This window comes from Brassica rapa, chromosome A02, assembly GCF_000309985.2.
Source record: "Brassica rapa cultivar Chiifu-401-42 chromosome A02, CAAS_Brap_v3.01, whole genome shotgun sequence".
Lineage (NCBI taxonomy): Eukaryota > Viridiplantae > Streptophyta > Magnoliopsida > Brassicales > Brassicaceae > Brassica > Brassica rapa.
In genome coordinates, this window is record NC_024796.2 from 27038569 (window position 1) to 27050090 (window position 11522).

Consider the following 11522-nt stretch of genomic DNA (forward strand, 5'->3'; position numbering starts at 1 on the left):
TCAAAACACATATTGCATACAATTGTGTCTTCATCTTTTTTAAGTTTTTTCATACATTTTCACATAATAGTTATCTTCAACCACTTTTTGAACAAAATGCAATTTTTTTTTGCATGATATATAATTTTTTTTCCTATTTAAGACATAATATTAAAATTATTAATTTATAATTTTAAACAATTATAATTTATATGTTGGTAATTGTTATTTTGTATATTTATCTACCTGCTTTATTTATTGAAAATGAATATTCAGAAAATTGAATATTGTAATAAATATATGTTGATTTACGTTAATATGACCCGTCTCATTTATAATATTTTTTTTTTAAATTTTTGGGAGAGTTCTTATAAAATACCAACACTTATTATATAAACTAACACATTACTTAAATAAAACCAATATTTTTTAAAGCAATCCCACTTTGAGATGAAAAGACACCTTGTTTAGATGAAAAGTTACAACTTTGACATTATTTTTTCACCATTTTATTATTAGTAGATTAGTGAAAATTTGATTTGAAAAATGCATGGGAGAGACTATTTATAGATTTTTTAAAGCTTATTTGAATAGTCACAACCCTTCAATATGAATAGTCGCATTCTTCTAATACTCACAACTTCTCACTTTTTAAAAGATACTAGTGAATAGTCACAACTTTTAGACTATTTTTAGAAGGACGCAACCTTACAACATATAACTTTTAGAAAAGACACAACCCTCTACACATATTTTTCAAAAGACACAACCTTTCAACATAATTGAAGTTCACAACCTTAGAAATTAATTGGAAAAGACACAACCTTACAACATAGAACTTTTAGAAAAGACACAACCTTTTACACTACTTTTTCAAAAGACACAACCTTTCAACATAAGTGGATTCACAACCTTATAAATTAATTGGAAAAGACACAACCTTCCAACATAGAACTTTTAGAAAAGACACAACCCTTTACACTTCTTTTTCAAAAGACACAACCTTTCAACATAAGTGGACTCACAACCTTTAGAATTAATTGGGATTGCTATTATTAGTAGATTATTTATTTAAGCCTGTTTTTTTTTTCTTTTGATCAACAAGTTGTTTTTTTCTATTTTTCAAATTTGTGCTAAAGAAATCAATACTATTAAAAGGGAAGGAGTCCTAAAAATCTACTTAAAACAAGTCATAGTTGGACCATTTCATTTAACTAGAATTTCTATTATTTCTCATACTACTAACTTACTTCATTATTCTTCACTAAAGACAAATTAGTCATAAAAAATGATACTAACCTAATTCTCTACATATACATTTACTATATACACATTATTTCATCATAATTATTTTGTGTTATTATTAAATAATGTCCACCCTATATTTATAATGATTACTTGTGATTTATTTAATAGTAAATATCTTTGAAGACTATAAACATAATACAATATCCATTGTAAAAAAAATTGCATCTTTTACAGAGATCAACCATTATTTTATACCAACCTTATTAACTAAACTGATCTCATTAACCATGTTATATATATGAACACTTCAGCACTATCTTTCACAAACTAAAGGATGTTTGTCACAACTTAATATTCCAAATTGGTTGTATTATTTAATACCAAACTAGTTCTTATACGAATCCATATATATGATTATGGTCTACATAAAACCGGTTCAATCTTTCCATCTGCTATATTTTCAGAAAATTGCTATTTATCTTTGGTTCTGTTAAATATTTAGTCTAACTAATTATAAATCGGTTAGTGATAACTTCTAAAAACTTTGAAAACATATAGTTATGTATTAACACTATATCGATACTTTAAAATAGGTTAGCAGTATAATTGTGTTTTAGAACAAAATTTACTTATTTTAAAACATAATATTATTTTGAAAATAGTTTTGATACTATGTGTTATATTAAACATAGTTATATATATATTTTAAATAAATAATTATATACATAATTTATACTTTTGGTTAACTAAATTATTTATCAACCAAATAAAAATATTCAGGTAATTCAAGTTTTCGGGTTATCCGGTTTATAAATAGAATTTTTATGATATTTGGTTATTTAAAATTGAATGTAATTAATATTTTTAAATATATAATTTTTATTTGAAAATTCAGGTACTCATTTGGTTCTCGGTTTGGTTTCAATTTTTCAGTCATAGATATATGGTTTGCTCTATTATTTATGCAATTCAGTTCAATTTTGGTTTTTCAGTTTAGTACGGATTGGTCTGTGTTTTTGGATAAATGTGCTCAAACTTATACATTATCTTAGAAATTTGTTTAAAATATCTTTAATTACAAAAACAAACCCGCGCTTTTCAAGCGCGGGTCAAAATCTAGTACTGATTATTTATGCTGGAGTGGACTTTTAATATTTTCCATACAAAAGGATTGGGCTTACATTAATCAGATGTCAAATGTCAAATTTAAATTCATAAAAACACATAACCATAACTGATTTTTTAAATTACGGGTGTGTCAAGTGACACCCTATTGGTCCATGTACATCCGCCTCTGTATACTCCCAATGTGGATAGCACACAGCTCCGCTTCTGTACATATAAGCACCTTCACGAGACTTATACTAGACATAAAATGTTGAAATGAACAATACTGTAGTCGCCGTAAGAGCAATGGTGAGAAACGCGAAATCACCATGCATGAGCCATATAGGTCTAACAAACTGTGACACCTCGGTAGTAAGAATGTCTGGCTCATCACCGGATGATTTCAGTGTTATCAGACACATGAATCTTAGCCACTCTTGATAAGGACGCCAACGCAATCCAACGACATACACGATCGAACTCTCTTAGAACAGTTGTAAACTGATATGAGCCTGTCGCCTAGCCTGAGCTCGAGTAACCGGAGCCGTAGCTTGTAAGTAAGAAACAAAGAACTTGTTTGCAAAAGCTTCCTTTAACCCTAGTCTCTCTTGAGAATAAGGTTAATGCTGAAGATAGTTCTTATTGATAATTAGATCTCTATTTATATAGGGTTATACAAATCATAACCCTATGAATATTAGGAAAACTACTTAAAGTATCTTAAAAGGAAAAATACCAAAACTCTATTCTTAATGCTTTAAGGAAATATTACTTTTGAATCTTCTTTCTTTTGTATGTGATACCATAGCGTGTATCATTACTCCTCTCCTGGACAAGGAGCTTGTCCTCAAGCTCTATTTCTGGAAATGCTTCTGTTAACTTTTGGGCATCTTCCCAAGTAGCAGTCTCTGTTTCCTCATCAGTCCACTTCACCAGAACCTGACGAACTTCACCATGAGTACGGGCTCGAAGAAACTTCACTGGTTTAGCTGGTAACACTCGTCCTTGTAAAACCGGTGGTAACACATGACTTGTGTCGGGCTTGTCTCCTTTGTGCGGTTTCAGTAGTGAGATGTGGAAAACGTCATGGATTTGAGCACGATCTGGAAGACGAAGACGGTAGGAAACTGTTCCCACGCGAGCTAGTACTTCAAATGGTCCATAAAACTTTGGGGAAAGCTTTGTGAAAGCTTTCTTAGGAATAGTGATCTGTCTGTACGGATGTAACTTCAACAAAACCCATTCCCCTATGCCAAACTCGACTGAGCGATGATGTTTATCATAGGATGCTTTCATTCTGTTCTGAGCGTTTAGTAAACGTTCTCTTGCTGATGCTAAAAACTCATCTCTCTCTTCCAATGCAACATCAACAGCTTCTACTTTCGAACTTCCAGTAGTATAGTCTAAAAGACGAGGTGGCTCTCTTCCATAAACCATCCTAAATGGCGTATCCTTTAGACTAGTGTGATAGGATGTGTTATAGCAATACTCAATCCAAGGAAGCCATGTAAGCCATTTTCGTGGTTCATCCCCCGTGACACACCGGAGATACATCTCTAGAGTCCGATTGACCACCTCAGTCTGACCATCGGATTGTAGCCGATAGGCTGTTGTAAAACACAAGTTGGTACGCATAAGTCGAAAGAGGTCCCGCCAGAAAATGCTGCGAAAACCTTATCTCTGTCTGATACAATTGTCTCTGGGATACCATGCAATCGGACAATGTCTCGAAAAAAATCTTGGACCACAGAGACAGCAGTATAAGGATGACTTATAGCGATAGAATGCACATACTTTGAGAAGCGATCAACCACCACTAAGATGACTGTTTTCCCTGAAACTTTTGGCAATGCCTCGACGAAATCCATCGAGATATCAGCCCATATCTTCGTTGGAACCGATAGTGGCTGCATCAATCCCGCGGGCTGCAGCGTTTCCCATTTATCCTTCTGACATATCTGACAAGTGCTCACAAATTCTTGAACACTTTTCTTCCAACCTCTCCAATAAAAATTCCGACGGATCCGTTCCATAGTTTTTTGGCTACCCTCATGGCCAGAATTATGAAAACCAGTCATAACATCTCGGACTAAATCTGAATTTGAATCCATATAAACTACCCCTTTGCGAAAAATAAGACCATCCTTTGCTTCCCATATCTCTGATTCCTCGCCCCGAATGATTTTATCTCTGAGTTCACCTAGCTTATTGTCGTTCTGAATTTCTCTGCGAACTCGAGCCAAAATACCATCCTCAGAAACATTGATGGCATGTAATTCCTTATCCTCATCTGAATCGTTCTCATGACATCTAGACAAAGCACCAGCAACCTTATTTGTCATTCCGGAACGATACTCGACTGAGAAATCAAACCCAAGTAGCTTACTGATCCAGTGTACTTGTGGAGATGTCGAGAGACGTTGTTCCAATAAATACTTAAGGCTGTAGTGATCTGTACGTATGAGAAACGTCTTCCCCACAAATACGGTCTCCAATGAATCATTGCTTTAGCTAACCCAATCAATTCTCGTTCGTATGCAGCCAGCTTGACATGGCGAGCTGCTAACGTGCGGCTGAAGAAAGCGATGGGGTGACCTTCCTGCTGGAGAACCGCACCAATCCCACTTCCTGAAGCGTCACATTCTACAACAAATTCTTTGGTGAAGTCTGGGAGCGCCAATACTGGAGATTAAGAGAGTGCCTCATGATGCTGGTTGAGGCCATTTAGTAATAACTTCAAATTTTTTTGATCAACTTGGACACCCTTCTCTGAGATAATATGTCCCAAATAGCCCACTTCCTGCGTTCCAAAAGAACACTTGACCCTTTTTAACAGCAACTGATGTGTTCGTAACACCTCTAACACATACTCAACGTGTCGTACATGATCCGTCCAAGTCTTACTATAGATCAAGATGTCATCAAAGAATACTAAGACAAACTTGCGAAGAACCTCAGTAAACACCGAATTCATTAGGCTTTGAAAGGTGGATGGGACATTGACAAGACCAAACGGCATTACCAAGAATTTGTAGTGACTATGATGGGTGCGAAAAGCTGTTTTCTCAATGTCAGCTTCGAACATGCGAACCTGATGATACCCTGATGTTATGTCGAGTTTTGTAAAAAATCGAGCTCCATGTAATTCATCAAGTAATTCATCGACGACCGGAATCGGAAACTTGTCTTTCACTGTAATTTTGTTGATATCTCTATAATCAATGCAAAATCTCCAAGTGTTATCAGCTTTCTTCACCAACAATACCGGAGAGGAGAAAGGAGAACTACTCAGACGAATGACCCCGTTGCGAAGCATCTCTGTACACTGCCTTTCTATTTCATCTTTAAGGAGGTGAGGGTAGCGGTACAGACATACTGCTACTGGATTGGATCCTTGAAGTAATCTGATCCGGTGATCGCATTCTCGTTGAGGGGGCAGGCCGACTGGTTTTGAAAAGACCATACTGAACTTGTTGATTATGTTATCGAGCAAGTCCGATGTTGGCACTTGAGCCAAGGCCCAGATGCTTTGTTTTGGCGCATGTGCTATGCGTGATATAGCAAACCCCGGTGTGGTGAACACTTCTTCTTCATCAGAGAACCAGTTGTCCAATGCCTCACCATCACACTCTAGTGCATGAAGGGATACTTGTGGTTTCCCACGTGCTTTGGATTCACCGTGCCATACCACCGGTTTAGAGCTGTGATGGAACTCAATAGTCTTATTCAGTCCATCCCAGATCACTCTCCCTAAAGCATTCAACCATCTGATCCCGAGAACCACATAAAAACCTTTTAACGGAATCGCAAAACAGTCGGCTTTGAATTGGAGCCCTTGTACAGACATTACTATTCCTTGGCAAAACCCCTGAATTGGACATTTTCCACCATCAGGAAGAGCGACAAACCACCTGGATTTCCGGTGTATCGGAATTCCCAGATCCTCCACCAAACTACTCTTGATAAAGTTGTGCGTGCTCCCCGTATCTAGTAACACCCATCTTGTTCCTGTGGCAAAATTAGCTTGCACTTGGAAGGTTTGCTCGGTTTGTTCCCCATTCATGGCATTGAGTGAGATTTCTAACTCATCTTCTTCAATCCACGCATCTTCCTGGTTGTCTCCCTCCGCGACTGGCATGATATAGAAAAGAACAGGACTACACACATGACCATATACGTATAATTCGTCACAATTAAAACATAGTCCTTTTGCTCTTCTGTCCGCCATCTCTGCCAGTGTCCGCCATCTCTGCCGGTGTTACTTTTTTCCAAAACTTCTTCTGTGGCGTTGGTTTTTTCACTCCTGGCTTCGTGGTCTTTGCTTTCCCTCCATGATTTTCCTGTCTGTAACAAAAACGAGTTATATATATATATATATATATATATATATATATATATATATATATATATATATATATATTTGCATGAAAGTTATCATCTAACTAATAGTTTCTTGTATCTTTAAGTTGAGCAAAATCATTGTAGTTGAAATCAAATGTTTTTTTACAGAGTATTTGAGGTAATTGTTTCACACATATACAGTTGTTGTTCTCTCAATCACTCTTATCTGAAATTTATGATCGGAGACTTTATAGTTCTTACTGCAATCTTGCACATTATAAATAGAAGATGTCGATAATAATTTCTACACATAGTTCATCTCCAAGATTTTCAAGAAGAGAATGATGCACACAACCTTGATTGTATTTTCCTATATAATAAAAAATCAATTTGAATAAAAAGTTTAAAAGTTTTTTTTTTTAAATTACGTTTATTAAGTATGAGATATTCCTTCCTGTAAGTTCATTATTCTTTTTTCAAATTTCTTATCTTTTAATATTTTAACTGATTTAGTGTTAAATAACCTTCTGAATTCATTGTTTCCTTGATAATGCATGATAGCAAATTAAATAAAAATTTCATTTAGAAAATAGTAAATTTTTTTTTCAAACATAGTCTTATTGTAAGAAGTGTCTAGTTAACCTTTTGACTAAACCCTGATGACAATCAAAATCATAACAATTGTTCAAGTATTTAAAATTATTATCTAACTCACATAACCATAATAAACCGTTTATACTGAATTGATCAATCGTTACTGACGTAACATAATAAATTGATGTTGACATTGACTTACTATGACAAAATAACCAATTTTATATCGACTATAAGAACTAACACACATAATTGTGTCAATAACTTACGCACAACAACATCATATTTTATGATAATTATAAAGTTATATCAAAAAAAAGTGCACCTAATGTTTTTCTTATATGAGAGAGTTCTGATTTTAATCAATTATGTTTGGTGACAAAATATAGTAGAGTTTTATCTTATATATAGATGTGAATTATTCTAATCCCTTCAGTTACAAAAAAAAAGAAAAGAATATTGTAATCCTTTTTGGATTATGATTTCTTAAACATAAAATTTACTATTTAAATAAGAAAGTTTATTATTATATGGAAATATTTGAAATACTTGTTTTACATTTTTTGTTTAGATTTGAAGAAAAAAGAAAACTACAATTAAACAGTCTTTAACAATTTTTTTTGTAGAAGATTTTATAAAAGGATAATTACTATCAAACAAATTTTTACAATTATATTTTCTTTATGATTTTAGAAAACGAAAATTATTATTAAGTAAATTACTATACATTTTTTAAGAATTGTAAAAAAGAAAAAATCAGAAAATGGAAATTATTGTCAACTAAAAACTATCAAATTATGTTTTGCTATTATCTTTGTTTAGGATTTTAAAAAGGAAAATTACTATTAAAGAATTTTTGTGTTATTATCTTATTATATTTATATGATTAATTATGATATATTAAGCAATTATGTTTGGTCACAAAATATAGGAGAGTTTAATCTTATATATAGATGTGAATAATTGTAATCCTTTCAGTTACAAAAAAATAATGTAATCCTTTTTGGATTATGATTTCTTAAACATAAATTTAGTATTTAAATAATAGAGTCTATTATTATATGAAAATATTTGAAATACTTATTTTACATTTTTTTAGATTTGAAAAAAAAGAGAAAACTACAATTAAACACTTTTTAACCAATTTCATTTTGTAGAAAATTTTATAAAGGGATAATTACTATCAAACAAATCTTCAAATTTATATTTTTTTATTTTAGAAAACGAAAATTAGTATTAAGTAAATTATTATACATATTTTTTTTAGGAATTGTAAAAAGGAAAAAAAATATAAATATAAAAATGAAATTATTGTCAACTAAAAAAACTATCAAATAATCTTTTGATGTTATCTTTATTTAGTATTTTAAAAAACGATTTTACAAAACGAAAAATTACTATTAAGTAAATTATTATACATATTTTTTGTTTAGGAATTGTAAAAAGGAAAAAAAAATTAGAAAAAGGAAATTATTGTCAAGTAAAAACCATCAAATAATCTTTTGCTATTATTATCTTTGTTTAGTATTTAAAAAGGAAAACTACGATTAAATAATTCTTTTGTGTTATTATCTTATTATATTTATATTATTAAATATGATAAATTTTAACACATATCATCATCTTAAATTTTTAATTGTCATGTGTCATCGTCATGTTAATTAACAACTTTGAAAAACTAAGCTTTGTATAATAAGATTAGATCTCTTTTTATATAGGGTTATACAAATCATAACCCTACGAATATTTGAAAAACTGCTTAAAGTATCTTAAAAGGAAAAATACCAAAACTCTATTCTTAATGCTTTAAGGAAATATTACTTTTGAATCTTATTTCTTTTGTATGTGATACCATAGCGTGTATCATAAACATGTAAGGATGGAAGATAAACTATGATCTAATATTTGATACACAAACTCAGACTCCTCCACATCCCACGTGACAATGATCCCACAAGAGAAAAATGGATGAACCTTGCACTTAGGAAAAGCGATCTGACAAAAATATTTGTTTTCCTGCTGTAGACTCCACTTCCAACAAATCCACTATTGCCCCAACAAGAAGTATCACACGGCTGAAGATCAAACTCCATACGAAGCAAAGCTCACTCTTTTTTCTCCTAGTATTAAAAAGACCAAGATAATCCTTTCCTGCCCAAGTGATAGACTCCATCCCGTACGTCAATGAATTTTTTTTCAAATCTATGCTTCGACTCACTTGAAGCGGTGAAACAACGATCAATCTACATGGAGAGAAAGTCAGATCGCATACCAACAAAAATCATAAATTATCAAAGAAAAATCTCCATTCGTTACTCCTTTCATTGTGGATCACATCTGTGTCTTGTTCCATGCTTTTCGAAACACCAAATTGCTCACGTCACCGTAATTCCATGAAAACCAGAAATACTTTTTTTTATATGCGGCATAGACACACATCACCGGTAACATATTATTTGCCCACCCCTGCGTGCTGATGTGGCTTAACGAGGAAAGAGCATACCCAACTTTATTATTATAGATTTTATGATATTTTGTTCTTTTGAAAACTGAATTCTCAATTTTTTTTATATTTGACTAAACTAAATAAAGTAATACTATATTTAAAAATTGTTTTACATAATATATATACTATATATTTTAGTTTTAGTTTTTATTTTCACCACAAAGAAACGACAAAATTGTAATTAATTAATTTAAATTGATTTTAAATACAGTGATGAAATGTGTAAATAAAAACGAAATACAAAACTGAAGTATTTAATTTATTATAAATACATTGACTAAATGTGTAAATAAAAATAAATATTTAATCTACTACATGTGTCTCCAAACAATTCTCATTTATTATGTTATCCATGTTTCCAAACAATACCAAAATTATATTAATTTTAATAATATAGATAGATACACGTTTTGGCATTATTTTATTTGGTGGTAAAAACGTGCCTACTTTTGTGAACAAAACAGTTCGAAAAACCAACTTATAGTGCAATGCTATTTATTACGAGGACCAAGTACATTATATATTTGGAAATAATGTGGGTGATGTGTATGATGAGCATCAGAGAAATTTATATTATGATATGGTTACAAATGTATTTTTATGAAACTGTAATTTCTGATAATAGCAGGGAAGAACTTAACATGCAAAACAGTTTTATAATACACTGCAAAAAAAACCATCTAAGAAACATGTAGGGCAGGGCATTATAGATTGTCATTGGCATCCTTCTCGACATCCATCGATCAATCCAATATATAAAATAGAAATCAATACAAAAACCAAAGGAGTTCCAAGAAGATTCTGAAGGAATTCTTTTATATTTTTTTAACCTAAGAGAAAACCTAAAATAAAATAATATAAATCATAAAAGAAAGAATACCCTAAACAACAACTAATAAAACACATAAATAGAATTTTGAGTTGGCCAAAGGCATCCTGTTAATTTGTGGTGACTTCTGGGTCTCAGTCGGTCTTGAAATAGACTCGGCCATCTACTTTCATCAGTGTCGATCGACACCAAAGGGTCATTATTGATCGACACTCCTTCATTTCTTCGACAGTTTCCTCTCGCGAGTTTGACATACCATTCTTCAGTGAAATGATCATAACTCTATATTTAACCTTCAGATGGACCTCAAACCGATGGAATAGGAAAGGTAACTCAAATATCTATCTTGTGTCAAAATATGAGCTCAATCCCAGCGTGGGAAGGTCTCCGTCCATCGCCAAATTTTGGACACGTCTTTACAGTTCTGCAACTCAAATAATTCTGAAATCAACAAAGTTCCTCAAACGTATGTGAACCTGAAATGACTCTAAAATAGACTCCAAACATATATAATAGACTATATATATTATATAAATTCTGAATCTGTGACTTAATCGAATTATTGTTTATGCATATCAAAAATACTTTAAATTAAATATAAAAAGGCTATTTTTATTTAATAAATTTAAAAACAAGTGGTTGTGATTTTTTGTTTTTGTCAAACTAGATCCGTTTATATTGGAATTTGAAAAGATGTATAGCTTAAATTAGACTTGTTTCAATTTGTGATTCATCTATAAATGTACTTCTATGTCGTTCTAATTTTTAAAACACCATTATTTCATTATCAAAAATGAAAGTTGCTTTCAAACCTTGGTTTATTGGTTTCGTTATGCTCGCAATTCTTCTGTTTGGTTTGTGTTTACATTTACAGCTTTATTAATGTATTTTATAATCATTCAAAAATAAATTTTATTT